The 17,732-nt window shown below is 44.0% G+C and overlaps 2 protein-coding genes across 2 annotated transcripts in view; one reads left to right on the top strand and one right to left on the bottom strand.

Moving 5' to 3' along the window:
* LRRC8C (leucine rich repeat containing 8 VRAC subunit C) overlaps positions 1-6,045 on the bottom strand; it is a 39,289-nt gene extending 33,244 nt beyond the window's left edge. The window contains exon 1 of the mRNA XM_083444885.1: positions 5,860-6,045. The gene's annotated coding sequence lies outside the window, so the exon portion shown is untranslated. The remainder of the gene's footprint in view (positions 1-5,859) is intronic.
* Positions 1-17,732, top strand: part of KYAT3 (kynurenine aminotransferase 3) — a 341,165-nt gene that overhangs the window by 277,538 nt on the left and 45,895 nt on the right. The gene's annotated exons all lie outside the window — the stretch shown is intronic.

Genomic DNA, 17,732 nt, shown 5'->3' with positions numbered 1-17,732 from the left:
CAGAAGCCTCCGCAGGACATGGGGATGAAGGCTCCCCGTGCCCTGCGGAGGTTTCGCACGAAGCTAGACCAACTAGAGGGACCACTGCGCAGCACTCCCTCTAGCTATTCTGGCTTTTGGATAGCCCCCGCGAAGCCTCCGTAGGGCAGCGGGATGAAGGCTCCCCACTGCCCTGGGAGGCTTTGCGTGGCTTTTGTGGGAAGTGGGGGGCTCTGTCCCTTCCCCCACCTCCCAGAAAAGCCCCCAAGAGTGCATGGTTCTTGCGGGAGATGGGGGAAGGTACAGAGGGCAGCTTACCCACGTGCAGCCTCTTTCAGGCAGGGGGAGCCTTCATCCTGCTGCCCGGGAGAGGCTTCAGCGGCTATCCCAGAAGCCAGAACAGAAAGAGGCTATCCCAGAAACCAGATCCCTCTTGCTGTTCTGGCTTCTGGGATTTAGATTTCCCCCCCTTGTTTCCAACCCCCCCCCCAAAAAAAACTAGGTGCGTCTTATCGTCTGGTGCGTCCTATAGAGCAAAAAAGACGGTAGTTAATCCAGAGCATTTGTGTCTCTGGGCCTGCCCACTGCCAGCATGTGGCCCCCAACACATTATTATTACCCCTTTGGCCCTTAGCCAAAATATTGTAGTCCACCCCCAATGTAGGTAACACGCAATTTGATGGACCAATGGTTCCATTACACAGCAGGCAGCTTTTTGTGTTCCACTTGGATTGGGAAAACAACACATTGGCATCTAGCACTGCCCAAGAGTCAGCTATGGGATGGCTGTAAATGGACAGACATGCAAGGAGTACCAGGAAGACTGGACGAAATTTAATGATTATTTAGTTAAATATGTTAAGTTAAATTAAATAGGAAAAGCTTGCAAATACCAGATAGGCTTAGGATTTAAATATGTAATGTGATGAATTAATATGTTTAATGCGGAATTGGAAAGAAAGAAAGATGTTAAGTGATTAAGTTAATTTTATAAGAATATTGACTTGGAAAACCGTTATAATGAGATGCAATGAAATCTAACCAGGGGGATACAAGGAAGTCACTTAACAATGTTCTTTAGATTAGTTTTAATAAGGTTATGATTTATGTTTGTTTGTCTATTTGTCTCTGTGTTTAATTTTTTGTGGAAAAAACCAATAATTTTTTTTGGGGGGGTGGAGTAAATGGACAGACATGCAGGAAGTACTGTGCAGAATTAGAAGCATGCATCAGCAGCTTAAAAACAGAGGGAAAAGGAAATGACTCAAAAAATAAAAATAAAATAAAAAATAAACCACAGGTGCTAAGCAAAAGGGTCTTTATGTCTGACTTCACTAGGAAACTAGTCATTTTTCCCACTTCTACGTAAACTTAACAGGTTGTTCCTGGACAAAATACAGCACCATCCTCCAGAACTAGGTATTTTGGACATTGTTTTGAGACAGCCGGAATATAACCCCAGTCCACCTTCTGCTTTGTAGCGATCAGAGAAATGGAATGCCCACCGTCACTTTCACTGAGCTCCAGACAATGGAATTCCTTTGTTGATCATTTAAAGGATTTCCCCATGAGGTTGTGGGGCACGTTACAGCAATATAATGTGCAAGAATCAAATGAGGCAGCTCTAAAGCAAAGTCCAAACAAGGCAGGTTCCATTTCACACAAACCCCGCAAAAAAAAAAACACCCCTTAATTGTCAAAGGTGCATCTTCACATACGATGGAAGCCGTGCAACAGAGATGCTAGACTATGGGAAGGTAGTTCCACAGTTCAGGGGTTGCCACCATGGACATCTGCAGGAAATTTACGGGAAAGGGAGGACGGATAAATAAATACGTCAAATGAATAAAACATACATACAGAACTGAAAAGTGGGAGCAGGCAAGTTTCTCACTCAACAAACGACAAAAATTGTGCCTGCGCATTTTGCCTTGTATCTTGGGTTCCACACATGCTAGAAACTTACTCTTTAAAAAACAAAAGGGGGGTTAGGGGAAGGGGACAAATGCCCCCTCCCTTCATGGGGAGCCAGTGTGGTGTAGTGGTTAAGAGCGGTAGACTCCTAATCTGGGGAACCGGGTTCGCGTCTCCTCTCCTCCACATGCAGCTGCTGGGTGACCTTGGGCCAGTCACACTTCTCTGAAGTCTCTCAGCCCCACTCACCCCACAGAGTGTTTGTTGTGGGGGAGGAAGGGAAAGGAGAATGTTAGCCGCTTTGAGACTCCTTAAAGGGAGTGAAAGGTGGGATATCAAATCCAAACTCTTCTTCTTCTTCTTCTTCATGGACAGCTGCCACAGAAAATGCCCTCTCTTGGGTCACCACTCCCCATAATTCAGAGGGCAGTAGAACAACCAAGAGGGTCCCCTTTCTTTCACAAGAAGCACCTTTCAAATTGCATGACGCAAAGGCAGCACGCCCCTGCACTGGCAGGGTCAACTGCACACAGCTAGCTACTGCAAGACCCTGCTTACAAGTCAGCATTACTCTCCGGAAGTGGGCCATGAAACCACTAAAGCCCACTATGGGCAGGTCACATCTTCTAGGTTAGGGATGGAGAACTTTTTCCAGCCTGAGTGCTGTATTCAATTATCCTCAACCTCTCAAGGGTTACATTCCAACGGTGGACAGGAGCCGGGGGGAAAGTGGGCAGAACAATTTATGCCAACTTTACTTTTGTACAGTCGTACCTTGGGTTACAGACACTTCAGGTTACAGACGCTTCAGGTTACAGACTTGGGTAACCCAGAAATAGTACCTTGGGTTAAGAACTTTGCTTCAGGATGAGAACAGAAATCGTGCGGCGACAGCAGGAAGCCCCATTAGCTAAAGTGGTACCTCAGGATAAGAACAGTTTCAGGTTAAGAACGGACCTCCAGAACAAATTAAGTTCTTAATCCGAGGTACCACTGTACAATAAACGCCTCTCTCTTCCCTATCCAGACAAGCCAGGGGCATTATCAGAGTTGAAGGACACATTCCAGAAGAGCAAAAACACCTGGGGTGTAAGGCAAGTCAGAGTGTGGCTGAGGGAGTGTTCCAAGGGCCAGATAAGGAAGGCTTGAGGGCCGCATTCAGTCCCTGGGGCTGCAGTTTGCCACTCCTGCACTAGGCAGTCTACCCCATCCTCTTATGTCTTTTGTCATCCCACTATGAGAAGGTCTTGTAGGCTACCTAGCCTAGTTTCTAGAAAGCTTTAGCATCCATTCAGGGGTTTAGGAAAGCCTTGACTTGTTTTTGACTTCTTTTCTTGAATTGCGCTCTGGCTGATGTTCTGTTCATACACAGTGCAGGAAATTCAGAGTGGGAGCATCAGCAGCCCTACTAGATCTACAGAGGAGAGTCTACCATCCTCTAAAACAAGAAGATCCCTGCTGCATTGGACCAAAGCCCATTGTCCTAGTCTCAAATCCCCAAGCAGATGCCTATGGTAAGCCCACAATCAAAGCACGAGCACAGCAGCACTCTCCAGCTGACTGCTTCCATACAGAGAGGGAACAGCCAATTAGGTCCATAGGTAAATATCTCAAGATTGGACAAAGGCAGTTCTATCTTATGCCTTTTATTACAAGGAAGAAGCTTGGCTTCAGATGAAGACAAACCTTTAGCACTTATTTGGGATATTCTAAAGCATCCTCCATTTCCTTCTTAATGGAATGAGATGTGATACAGCAAAATTGGCAGGCCAAAGTTTCTCATATTACCAAGAATGCAAAAACAGAAAGAATGAAAAATAACATCCATTAGGCAGCACAGTAAAACTTTATTTTTTGTTAAGAGAGACCAATTTTTTTAATGTGGGTAAAAAGTAGAGCTATGTGCATCAAGGCTTTTGACCCACTCAATCCTGTTCCACTATTCATTATGGTTGCCTCTTCTCACTAATTGGGCAACCACATAAACAAAGCAGTCTCTTGAAAGATGAGGACGTCTTTCAGATATTGCAGTATGTAATCAAGATGGCTAAGATCAAGAGTTTCAGGACTGCAGAGGAAATCTGCCAGTACACTCTTATGCATGCCTACTCAGAAGTATGATCAAATAAGTCCAACGGGCCTTACTCCCAAGTATTCGAGTTTACGACCACAGAGTGTGGGGTGTTTAAACAGAATTTAGCTGCCAGGATGTGACCCTTGCAAATACATCTGGAACAATTACTGGTCTACAAAACAAGGGGAACCCCCCCCAATACATATAACTTACAACAGCTGGCTATGGCACATGAATAGCCAGACAGAGAAGAACCACCACTTTTGCAAAAGAAAGGAAGCTCTGGTCACCTGGAAGAGTTTCTCAGCCACTAAATTGCCTCTAAAGCAGTAGATCTCCATACGTTCTCAGACTGCAACTTCCACCATCCATGACCACTGCTTATGTTGGCTGGGGCTGACGGAACCAGTGTTAGAAACTGAGATATGAAAGCTAGGAGCTAAATGGCACCTTAAACCGAGGTTATGGGCGCAACAATGGAATGTCTGGGCGCGCTTTTTTATAGCAAGAATACAAAGCTAAAAATGAATGAACTGCAGCTAAAATCTTGTGTTCATTTTTCACAGGGTCAAGTCCTTCCCGTGCCCAACCCCCTAATATTCTTCAGAGGGTCTCTTCTCCAGTCTTCAGAGAGTAGCTGGAAGTGGGGAGGCAGAAAAAGGTCCTCCTTTCCTTCCACTCTGCAGTTTTAATCTGAAATCTTAGGGGTGGTACTGTGCTCAGAGCTCAGAAACTGCTCGCATTAACAAATTTCCCTGTCGCAAAACATGCCTAGAACAATGGGAGTTTCGAACGCTGGATGGAAGCTGGAGTCCATCAATCTCTGGAGGGCCACAACTGCACATCACAGCCTTGGTGAGTCCCTTCCACTCTCACTAAACTGTCGATCTAAATTCTTCAGCCAGCCAGTCCTGAAACTGCCGCTGGTTTCCTTTGCGCGCTCCGCCTTCGCCCTCTAAGAGGCTGCCTAGGAAGAGGCAATGCGAAGCTGGCTACCCAAAGGACGGCAGGGTCCCGTCTGAGAAAGGGAGGGAGGCGCTTCCCGTTGTCAACTTTTCCACACGTCCTCAAGCCGTGCGGGAACAAACAAAGGGAGTCCGGCTCGAGTTGAGACGCGGCGGGGATTTGTTTTGGAGGAAGCCACAACTTTCCCCAGAGAGAGAAAGAGATGCAGGCGGTGGCTCCACGCAGGAAGCCGGCGAGGACAGAGCGCGGCGGGGAAGGCGACTAACGGCTCGCTCCTGGTCTCCTGCAGAGGCGCATAAGCACCAGGCTCCTGGCTTGGCGCGTCCGGAGCAGCCAGACGGGGCGGGAGGGCGAGCCCGCTTGGGGCCATATAGCAACGCCGCGGAGCCACGTTTTTCCCTCCGTCTTCCTTCCTAGTCCGGTTCTGGCCCCAAAGGGGGCAGGAGCCTACTCTGGGGACGGAAAGACTAGGGTGTGAGCAGGAGGCGAGTACTGGACGGCGCCCCCGAGGTATGAAACCCTGATCCACCACCCTCCCGTAGGTGCCAACTCCCTGGGGCTCTGGGTGCCCGAGCACCCACAAAATTCCCCATGAAGGGGCCGAGCACCCACAAATTTCGGTGCCAGGGTCATGCACGCTGCATGGCCACACAGCAACTCCCCGAAGCCACGTTTCCTCCGTAGGATCCTACTCTGGGGAAGGAAAGACCTCAAATCCGCCCCGAGGTATTCCAGCGCGCGCTTGGACGGACCCCGATCCACACACCCCTCCCCATCGCTTGGAGAGTCTCCCCGCTATTTCCCCACCGCCGCCTGGAGGCGGCTCTACCCTCCATCCCCAAATCCCAATTTCATTTCCAAAGGCTGAAGGAAAAAGGGCGCTCCAGGGGAAAGGGGCGCGCCGTGGCGGCTCCATCCTCGCTCACCTCGGTGGGGACAGAGATCGTGGCGGGGACGGATCACGGGCGGAGGGCGGTGGCGTCCTCTTCCTCCATTGCCGAGCGCGGCGGCGGCGGCGGCGGCGGCGGCGGCGCTGCCGATGCTCCCCACCAGGATCCGCGCCGAGAGTGCCGAGGCCGCTGTCCCCGCGCGTCCCTCCTCCGTCTCCTCCTCCAACAGCCGCTCTCTCCGCCCACTGCTGCTGCCGCGGGCCGCCACCTCCGGGCCGCGCCCTGCTCCGACGCCGGCGCGCGCACGTGGCTCCCCCCAGCTAGCTGGCTGGCGCGCAAGGAGGGAGAGGGGTAGGCGGTGAGGGTACGCCGAGACACCCCCTGGCTTAGCTCCATGTCTTCTACTTTGGCGATCACTTGTACCTGAGTAAGCCACGAAATTAAAAGACTCCTGCTTCTTGGGAGAAAAGCAATGACAAACCTAGCCAGCATCTTAAAAAGTAGAGACATCACCTTGCCAACAAAGGTCCGTATAGTAAAAGCTATGGTTTTCCCAGTAGTGATGTATGGAAGTGAGAGCTGGACCATAAAGAAGGCTGATCGCTGAAGAATTGATGCGTTTGAACTATGGTGCTGGAGGAGACTCTTGAGAGTCCCATGGACTGCAAGAAGATCAAACCTATCCATTCTGAAGGAAATCAGCCCTGAGTGCTCACTGGAAGGACAGGTCCTGAAGCTGAGGCTCCAATACTTTGGCCACCTCATGAGAAGAGAAGACTCCCTGGAAAAGACCCCGATGTTGGGAAAGATGGGGGGCACAAGGAGAAGGGGACGACAGAGGATGAGATGGTTGGATAGTGTTCTCAAAGCTACCAGCATGAGTTTGACCAAACTGCGGGAGGCAGTGGAAGACAGAAGTGCCTGGCATGCTCTGGTCCATGGAATCACGAAGAGTCGGACACGACTAAATGACTAAACAACAACAACAAAGATTGTCTTCAATGGACACGGTCTTAACAGTGAGTCCTAAGTGATTGTGGAGGCCAACTCTGGACCCGCACGTCCTTCCACAGTGGGGACATTGGTTTCTGGGCAGGAGTTGATCACGTCCTCTTAGCACGTTTCTCCCTTTTGTCCTGAGTTTGTGCTTCTTCAAAGTCCATGGCACCTTTGGTAAAGGCTGTCCTCCAACTGGAGCACTTTCAGCCCAGTGTTTCCCAATTGTCCTGTTTATACTCCTTTTTTTCTCTTTTTTTTACATTTACTTTGAGAGAGTCTTTAAACCTCTTTTGTTGACCACCAGCATTACACTCTCCATATTAGAGTTCGGAATAGTATAGTTGCTTTGGAAGACAATAATCAGGCACCCGCACAACATGACCAGTCCAACAAAATTTATGTTGAAGAATCAATGCTTTGACACTGGTGATCTTTGCTTCTTCCAGTACACTGGCATTAGTTCGCCTGCCTTCCGAAGTGATGTGTACATTTTTTCGGGGACACTGTTGATGGAATATTTTGAGGAGTTAAGAACAGGACTGGAGTTGAAGTGCTGATTGGATCATTTCTGCTAAGCCATGGTTTAGTGTGACATGGTTTTTGTTATATATATTTTTTTAAAACCCCAAACCCAAAATGCTACAATCTGAAAAAGTATGACTAGGAGCATGGAAAGTACTCAATTAACTGAGGTTCTGGTGGGTATTTTTTACTCATGGTTTTCCCAAAAAAGATCAACAACTTTAGGGGGCGATCTAAAAAAAGCTAAGCAATTTTTTGCCCCCCTCAAAGAAATCCTGGCTGTGCCCATGACTAGGACAGACTCCCAGTGGCATAGAAATGCTCTTGCCCTCTTCTTGCCTGTGATACTTACTTTTTTGTGGTTTCAATTCCACTTCAAATCATGCCTCTCTTAAAATCTCCACCCACTCATACACAAACCATAAGCTTAACTGGGACATATTTTTAAAAGGCCATTGACTTAAACATATTTCAGATTGGAGCCTACTTCTCCATATTATATAAAATGAATTTATGGAATAGTCCACCAATACTGGTTCTCTAGGTCTTGATTGATTTCAAAATTGAATAAATAAAATCCAATTTCCCCCAAGGTTATCTGAGATTTCTTCCTCCCTATGAATGTTTATAGATGGTGATGTTATTCATTCAACCCAACATGCCACACTTTCCTTCTCCATAAACTAACAGATGGCAAGAACAGTTTCCCATGCTGGTAAGTAACATCCTGTAGTGAACATACATGTGATCGTTGCAATTTGTTCTCTTTTTACTTGTCCTTTTCTTTCCACCCAAAGCATGGAGTCCACTTCATCAGATACACAAAGTGTCTATCCTTAGTTGGTAGGTATATATTTATTTGGGGTGGGTGGGGAGTATGAGCAGCCAGGCCAAATGCTGATGGAACTACAGAAATTACATTCTGTTACAAATCAGTTAAGTCACTCTTCACAGGAATAGTCTTAGCAGTCACCCTAATACTGCTAAGTAACTTAACACCTGCAGTGTGACAAGAAGCCTTAATATCTTTATTCATGCCCCAGAGACAAATAAAATCCCTTGATACATTTTAACTCGGCAGTTTCACACTGGAATATCCCTTTGAAATTCCACAGTAAGAGAAGGGCAACTTTAGGTCAGCGCCAGAGTATCTTGGGAGAGGGAAATGTTCCAATGTCAATGTTCTGGGAAGAGGGAAAATCTGTGCATGCCTTTCTCGTGTTCTGAAAATATATATAATCTGTGCGAGTCTTTCATTTATAGCCCTTTCATCACTGCTTCTGCAATTCATCAAGCAAAAGATTTTGTCCGTGCTTTGATAAATGGGGAGATTCGGCATTAAACTGAAAAAAGTTAATCCCCGTAATCTTAAAAAGATCTTAAGCTTTGAAATAAGTAATCTCCTTTTAGAGAACAAATCCCGTATTTCAAAGTCACATGTAAATATTGCCTTAGGATAGCATATTTGCTACAACGTTCCATGTATTTCCACCATTTTCCAGTGTTTCTAGATCACAGCCAAATATTATTTTGTTCTTCTTTATTTTACGTATAATTTACCTGTGTTGCAAATCAATACAAAGAAAACATATCCAGTCTTTTGGACCCATAATTCAATAGATTATTTTGGTCATTTGCTGAAGTTAGCTCCCTGTACAGCACGTCCTTGGAGATCCTGCCACCTTTCATTCTGTGGACGTGAGCAAGCCAGTGTAGACATTGTTGAGACAGGAGTGCACACAAGCTGGGAATGTGGGCCTGGAAGAGCACATCTTTGTTTGAGACTGTCCTGTCATGTGATGCCCCGAATCTTCCTGATGCAGTTCATGTAGAAGGCATGGAGGCATTGCTCCTGGTGGTTGGAAGTTGCCCATGACTCACTTCCATAAAGCAGCATACTCATCACACAAGCCTGGTAGACCTTCATCTTGGTATTGGATGCTACCATCACATTCTCCCATACCTTTTTGGAGAGGTGAGCCATTGCCCTGGCAGCCTTGCCAATACGCTTGTCCAGCTCAGTGTCAATGGGGAGGTTGCTGGTTATGGTGGAAACCAGGTAGACAAAATTGTCTGACATGAACACACTTCAGTGTCAATCACCTGCTGACAGTAAAGTCCAGCTGGTGCCAGTGGCCTGACCTTAGATGCTTCCAGGACACTTGGTGTTTTGCCTTGATAGAGAAGAACGTGCTCATGATGCAAAGGCTGTGATACAAACACAGGTGAAGTGGCCTTTGTGCATATGAGCATTAATAAAACCCAGACGAATTCTGAAATTCTGAAAACTCGGGGTGAAACTGGATGTGATGTGGAAGATCTGGGATAGGCTTGCTTGATGCAGCTATTCTATTCAACAGAAGTATAGTATCCAGATAATGGAAGTAATAGTACCACTCTATTCTGCCTTGGTCAGACCACACCTGGAATACTCTGTCCAATTCTAACCACCACAATTTAAGGAGGTTGTTGACAAGCTGGAACGTGTGCAGAGGGCAACCAAGATGATCAAGGGGTCTGGAAACTAAGCCTTATGGGGAGCGCTGGGTATGTTTAGCCTGGAAAAGAGGAGTCTGAGAGGAGATATGATAGCCATCTGTGGTGTAGTGGTTAAGAGCAGTTGACTCGTAATCTGGTGAACCAGGTTCGATCCCCACTCCTCCACATGCAGCTGCTGGGTGACCTTGGGCTAGTCACACTTCTCTCAAGTCTCTCAGCCCCACCCACCTCACAGAGTGTCTGTTGTGGGGGAGGAAGGGAAAAGGAGATTGTTAGCCGCTTTCAGACTCCTTAGGGTAGTGATAAAGCGGGATATCAAATCCAAACTCTTCTTCTTCTTAAGGGATGTCACGTGGAAGAGGAAGCATGGCTGTTTTCTCCTGCTCTTGAGGGTAGGACTTGAGGCAATGGCTTCAAGTTACAAGAAAGGAGATTCTGACTAAACATTTGGAAAAAATTTCTGACAGAACTGTTTGGCAGTGGAACAGAATCCCATGAGAAGTGGTGGACTGTCCTTCCTTGGAGATTTTTAAGCAGAGGTTGGATGGCCACGTGTCATGGATGCTTTAGCTGAGATTCCTGCATTGCAGGGGGTTGGACTGGATGATTCCGTGATTCTATGATGCATATTTTGTGTGTTTTCAAAAGAATATTGGGGGAGGGTGTAATTTGATTGTGGACATTGTGCTGAGGAGAGGGTTAATCCTTCCCATATTTCTCTGATCAAAACCACTCCTCCCACCCCACCCCACCCCCGCTGCCATTAGCAGTGCAGGAGGGGGAAAAGATACCCACAGTGTACCAGTCTTTTGCCCCCCACTTTCCAATTATCCCTCTATATTTGCCTTACTTCCTCTCTTCTCACACATGCACGCATACCCCTATTCTCTGTGGCATGCATATCACAGCATGGCTATTCCAAGTAGCCTTATGACGTGATATTCCTTCATCTCAACTCCATGCCCTCAAGAGACTGCTTTGATCTTCTTAGCAGTCCCTGCCCTGAAGAACGAAAGACACTGTATTTATTCAGCTGCTCAATTAAAGCAACAACACCACACAAAATTCTCAGGATAAACTGAGGAGCTTTAATGATCTCGTCTGGTACACAAGAAGGAACATGAGAAGACCAGTTCAGCCAAAGTTCAGGAGAATGGGAACTTCTTCCCCCAATCTTCCACACACAAGAGTTCTTTCCTGTTGGGCAAGGGTATTTACAAATGCCATTGGGGCAATGCTCTTGTTTTTATGTGAGCCGAAGCAAACCAGGTCAGAGTCAGGGAGCATGTCAAGGGACTCAGCTATAGAGCTGCAAATATAATATTTTAAGTGCATTATACAAATGGAGCTGGTGAGCTAATGGCAAATTCCATATATTTCTTTCACAGTGGTTTTTTTATATATGTGTAGATTCAGCCAAGGATAGGGAACTGGTGAGCCTTCGAGATGTTGTTGGACCCCAAACTCCTATCAGCTCTAGCCAGCACTGCTAGTATTCGTGACAGACATGCTTAGACACTGGTTCTGAGACTCTTTGCAACATTTTGTATGTGTATGCTTGACTGCAAAGTTCTGTGGGGATACTCGTAGGATGCAAGTTCTTTTCTGAGGGCGGTTGGAGAATATAAACTTTAAAAGCCTTGTTTCCCCTCAATGTTCGGAGAAACTTGCCTGCATTAATAATTCTGGAACATGAACAGTGTTTCAAATATAAACTTCCATCATTTAAAGTAAATTTTGGAAGTGCCATTCCTCCTCTCCGTTCTCATGCCATTTGAAATCAGTTAGGTTTCACATTAAACAAAACAATGTTTACAAACTATGCAGAGGGTTTTTTTTAGCTTGCTTGCGAATATAGGGGAATCAGACATCTGGTAGAATGGTTATCCGAGAAACTGAAGCAAGCTTTTAAAAACAGGAGTATGCCTTGAGATTGTATGTTTTATTTCTAAACCCCCAGAAGAATGCTTGGCAGGGTACATATAAGTACATTTGGATATGTTTTGCTACAGATGGAAAGTTAGTGTGCCAGCGATCCCATCATCGCCGACTTTTGACCCTGTTGGCTGAAGTAGATGGAAGCTACATCCAAAAACATCCGGAGGGCAGCAGTTACCATGTGGAAAGTTTTTGGAGTAATAGTGAATTCAGTAATGTAAAAGGTAAAGGATCCCTGGACGGTTAAGTCCAGTCAATGGAGACTATGGGGTTGCGGCGCTCATCTAGCTTTCAGGCCGAGGAAGCCGGCATTTATCTGCAGACAGCTGTCCGGGTCATGTGGCCAGCATGACTAAACCGCTTCTGGGGCAACAGGACACCATGACGGAAACCAGAGCGCACAGAAACACCATTTACCTTCCCGCTGGAGCGGTACCTATTTATCTACTTACACTGGTGTGCTTTTGAACTGCTAGGTTGGCAGGAGCTGGGACAGAACAACTGTACCCTGTTGCAGGGGTTCAAACTGCCAACCTTCTGATTGGCAAGCCCAAGAGGCTCAGTGGTTTAGACAACAGCACCACTTGTAATCAGTAATGTAATCCCCTGGTTGCCACCTGTATTCCAAACTGGTGCAGTCCAAAAGAATTGCACTACTTTCCTTAAATGTAAACCCCACAGTTGGTACTTTGAAAGCAGACTTTGTGCTTCTGCTGTTGATGTATTTTTGTGTGATGGGGGGAAAAGGAAGAAAACATACGGTGTTATGTTTAGACTGCGTCAATTTTATCAGGAATGTGAAATGGGAATTCTTCCCCTCCCCCTCAGATTTCCAGAATCTCAGCTAGACCATAGACAAACAAGTCCTTCCATTTCTGATTCCTTTCTGACACCAGGGTGGAAGGATAGTTTGGTTTACACAGTTTGACCTAACCAATTGCATTGAAGGCCCTTAGACAATCAACACAGATGTGAACTATGAAAACCAGGACCGATGGTGGATTAAATTAAAATTTGTATTTCAAACTACATTAAATGTGATGTAAATTTCAGGAAAAGACTGCATTTTGCAAAAGAAAGTTGATAAGGAGGGGATCTTAACATTATTGCTAAGATGATCACACTGTACTAGTTAGTAAGAGTTTGCAAAAAGTCTAAGCTACTATGTGTGCATGTGTGTGTGTATGTGAAAATGTGATTATATGTATATTCTTCTAGAAAAAAGGGTGCCGCTACTCACCATGAAGTTGCTATAGTAAGTGCCAAACTTTTAATCAGTGCTTTTCTTCTAGAGAAAAAAGTGTCAGTACTGTGTACTCGCAGAAAAAAGCACTGTATGTAATCTTAAAGAGATAATCATACTCTGGAATGGTGCTGGACTTGAAGTGTGGGAACTCAGTCCAACTGGATTGATTTCATATTCATCTAGAATTAGTCATATCTTGTAAAATTGTGTAGTGTTTTTAGCAGAACGGACCTTGAAGTGAGAAAGCTGTCTTCACACACATGCCCAATGCAAAAAAAAGAAAAAAAAAAGAAGAAGTATTACAAAACAGAGTATGTTCATTTAGGTCTTTGAGTACAGCAGCATGACTTTCCCAAATCCTGCTAGTGTGTCAATAGATGGAACCAGAGAGCAATAGATGGAAACAGAATTTTTCTCTCAAGCCCTTGAATAACTATAGCTTGAAGCAAGCATCAGGAAGTATCAGGAGCATCAGTAAAATTCCTATTTTCAGTTCAGATTCAAAGTTGCCTTCATTTCAAAGACCCTGATTTACAGTGAAAACTTTTAGCAGGGCGATTTTGACAAAACCCTGTTGATCCAGAAAAAAGAAGAAACAGAAGTATACCTTTCAAATGATTTAAACATGGCGCTGTTTGCATGTAATGCTAAGCCAAACTATGGTTTATACAAACTGGATTCCTGGAGCAAAGATCATGGCCACGGTGCCTCTACCCTACTGCTCTCATGCTATCCAGGGCCAAGCCATGGTTTAGCTTAGTGTTACGTCTTAACCCGAGCTTAATCTTAGTCTCACTCTAGACAAACTATGAGCTGTAGAAAAGGTTTTCTCTTGGTTTTCTCTAGCACTATGTGCAAACAGAGCCTTAAAAATAAAAGTTATCTGTCAAGTTTTTAAACAAATTATAAGAATATCTAGAACACTGCACATACCTTTGAAAGATTATCGGTTTGTGGGAAGGGGAAGGAGGAAAAAAAAGAGATTAGTGGGCTGTTGTAAAAGTGCAAATAGGCTAAATTACAGAATAAGAGATCTACACCATTATTAAGAATTTAAGAAGTTTCTTTTTGGATGAGGCCGAAGGCCCGTCTAATCCAGCTTCCTCTTCCCAGTGGCCAACCAGATTCCAAAGGGATTCTTATCAACTGCCATTCTGAGGCATCCTGCCTCCGATTCTTAGATCTTGGTGGCGTTTTTGATTAAATGACATAAGGTTTCCTCAAGAGAAGATTGGTCTGCCCATGCTGGTGGCATCTTGCCTGGGCTTTCCTATCAAAAGCAACGAAGATCAGACTATGCTGAAGTAATCACCTCTAGTTATATCTTGTCAAATGCAAAAGCTCAGGTATCAAATCACCACTCAAGATTTCTAGCCCACTGAAAAGCTTGGGGAAAGTAGCAGTTGTGGCTTCTAAAAATGTGTAAAACGTGTTAAAGTTTGCTTTTCCACCTAGCTGCCACTCCAGCAACCCAGACCAAAGCTGAGCAGAGACTGGCCATTGAAATTTCTGCACAGAGAATCTGCCAAACACCGAGGGAGAAGGGTTTTAACGCGTGTCTGCACCAGAGACCATTTTGTTCTCTGCACACACTCCCCTGCTCCTTAAGTAGGTTGTGGAAGTTTGGTCCCTATTTCTACACTTTCAGAAAACATACGATAGCAAATACATGCTGAGCACTGATTTGTTTGGCAGGGGTGGGGGACCGCCTCCCCTCAAATTTGGAAGTCATTCTCTGCCAGCCACTGGACATTATGTAATATTCTTGTGGAAAAACTTTGTTAAGAGTTTATTCAAGAGTGCACTCTCAGTAGCTGCTGAAGATTATAATATGGCACAAGAGAGCTTATTATGCCCCAATCTTTGAATGCTTTATGGTAGTCAAAGCCACCATGCAGAATTCACATTAACATAAAGTTGATCCAGACTGCTCACTTATGTTTTGATGCTGAAAATTTTAAGACCTTGCACAGAGCTGGATTTATTTATACATGCCTTTTTAAAAGCTTCTACAAAACTGGTAAAATTCGTTTTTTTAAATGTAATTTTCTATCGCACTGGTGTACTTCCACATTTTGCATTAAGACAAGCCTTCCAAGTCATTAGAACCCGAGGCCTGAGGGGACAGTTGCTATACCAAGTAACCAAATATTTTTTCCATGTTTTGGACAGCAGCTATAAAAGCAGTTGGCAGTAGCTATATAGAACGTTTGGATTTTTTCCCATGGGAAAGTAAATAAAAATTAAAATCTAAACATTTAATATTTTGAAAATGTGAGTATATATTTTTTAATTGTATTAGACTGGTGTTTAGCTATTAAAAGCTGCTAATATTTTAATTCCTTCATACTAGATAAGTAGCTTACTAAGTCAGCACTTACATCTTATAGGTGAGCTAATACATATGCATAATTTCCTTCCATTTAAATTAAAAGGAACAAAAGAAAAATGACTACCTTTGGGTTAAGTGGGGCTCAGTTTTTAATGCTAGCCTTCCAAGCGTCACTAAATCCTGACCCATTTTTAATGAAGAAAAAATTAAGATGACACAAATACAGGATTGAGCATAGACAACTTAATAGAATTTTATTCAAATATTTTTTTCAACAGAAATTGCCAGTATATGCAAGACCATATTTAAACATTCCCTCTCTACCCCCCAGCAGCATCACAGTGAAACAAACTGAAAAGCCATTGTGTATAAAATAAATGCTATATACAAATATGGGTTGTGGTTAACATAGCTTGTCCTATAATTAGGAAGGTGATTTAGCTTGTTGAAATTCTCTTCAATGCAATATATTAAGTATGAAGATGAGAAATAAAGCAGTTTTCAAAAATACTCACAGTTCAGCTCTGCCATCTGAAGTGTGAGGTCAGAATACAGAAAGGAAACAAAAGGCACACTGTGGCATGCAATAAGGCCAGAATTACCAGCCTTTAGATTTCTTGCTGTTTGTGAAAAATGCTTTGCAAAAAGATTAAAATAAGACATTAATCAAACAGACTTTTTAAATTCTTATGCTCGTGTTATTTAATTCTGAGTTAGTCCGTATTTAGGCAAATGATCACGCCCTCATACCTGTGTGTTACGGCCATAGCCTTTTAAAGAGATCTTCACCTTTCCGAGTCAATGTTATCCATGCTTTCTTTAATAGCCCTTTCCTGGTCTCACTGGTTTTTTAGAAATATAGCACAAAAGTCTTTTTTTGATGTTACTACTACGCATTTCAAAATGCCCCAAAAAGGGGTGCCAACATGGTACCTTCCAGCCGCAGCCAGCTTAATTGTCAGTGATGATAGGAGTGGTAGTCACGAGCAGCTGGAGGGAACTACATCAGCTACCCCTGTGTTGGATGATAAAATAATCCGAGTGGAGGGAATGTTCAAGAAACCAAGGCCGTTCTTAAGTCCATGCACTACTTAAAAGGTGGACCAACACATGATATAGTTAAAATGAAGAGTGTCAGTAATCTCTACAAGTGTGTTCTCAGCAATGCCCAGTTGGTTTTTTATTTGAATTTTTTGTTCAAAAAGCAGGTCTTTAAAGTGGATACAACCAACTTCCTTTTAAAAATAAACAAAGGTGTCCATCAATTTCTGAAACTTTAAAAGTTTTAATATTTTTGTGAATGTTTTATAACTCTTAACACAGTTATAACACATACACAACACATATACAACAATGTCAAGACTTTAAAAGTTTCAGAACAGAGTTCTGGCCACAGTGATTTAAACCATTCCGGTGCCACCGTACACCAACATTAATGACATCTATTTGTGAGATGACTGTTGGCAAGCACAAGTCAGAAGCTGAGTAGGACCAGAACAGAGCTGGAAAGAAGTAAAAGATGACAGAGGCAAAAATGAGTACACTGTAGCTGATTTTGAGATGGGTGAACAAGGTAACATGAAGGCCAAAAAGCTAATTATGTCCACAATCTTTTCCTAGTACAAATTCCTCAACAGCAGCCACTCTCTCATTGCCATGTTGTTCCAGGTTTGTATCTTTTTACATGACAGGAAAGAGCCCCATCTGGGTAGATTCTGAAACATCTAGACTTTGTTGCCCAATGTAGTCCTATGCATTAAGCATATTTGTGTTCCGTTATGTAACAAAACTTAATTTGAGTATTAGAAACCAAACGTGAAACATGTTTCTTGGCATGCAGATGCGAAAAGTACCCCAAATTAGTAATAAATCGCACCTTGGGGGGAAAACAACCCAGGAGAATTGGACCTGTATCAGATCCATGAAAAAACACAAAGCTTATTTTTTTTTTGTTCCCTGAGAGCTATTTAAAAAGGTCTTTGGAATGTAATTATTGTGATGGACTGATGTCAACATGGTAAGATACTACTGGAGAGATTAACTTAGTTTTGTGGCATTAAGATAAAGTAAGCTATTTTTAAAAAGGAGCAAAGTAAAAAAAAATAGTCAATATAAAATAGTTACACAAGCACTTTTCTGATATCATGCAACCTGATCTACAAAATCAGCATATGGAATGCTACATTATGTGGGAGAATAAGATACATTTTCTCTGAATGCATGCTAACAAGTTCACACCATAAACAGGGGAGGCGAAAAAGATGAAGATGATGTCTCAGCAGCATTGAAGTAGATGCCATACCCAAATGCAGTTGGAGCCAGTCATGCAGGGTGTGGTCTGATGGGGCCATTGCCCTGGGTCAGTTTTTTGGG

Source organism: Podarcis tiliguerta, assembly GCF_965153285.1.
Source record: "Podarcis tiliguerta genome assembly, chromosome: 6".
NCBI lineage: Eukaryota > Metazoa > Chordata > Lepidosauria > Squamata > Lacertidae > Podarcis > Podarcis tiliguerta.
This window is presented reverse-complemented; position numbering and strand designations above follow the sequence as displayed.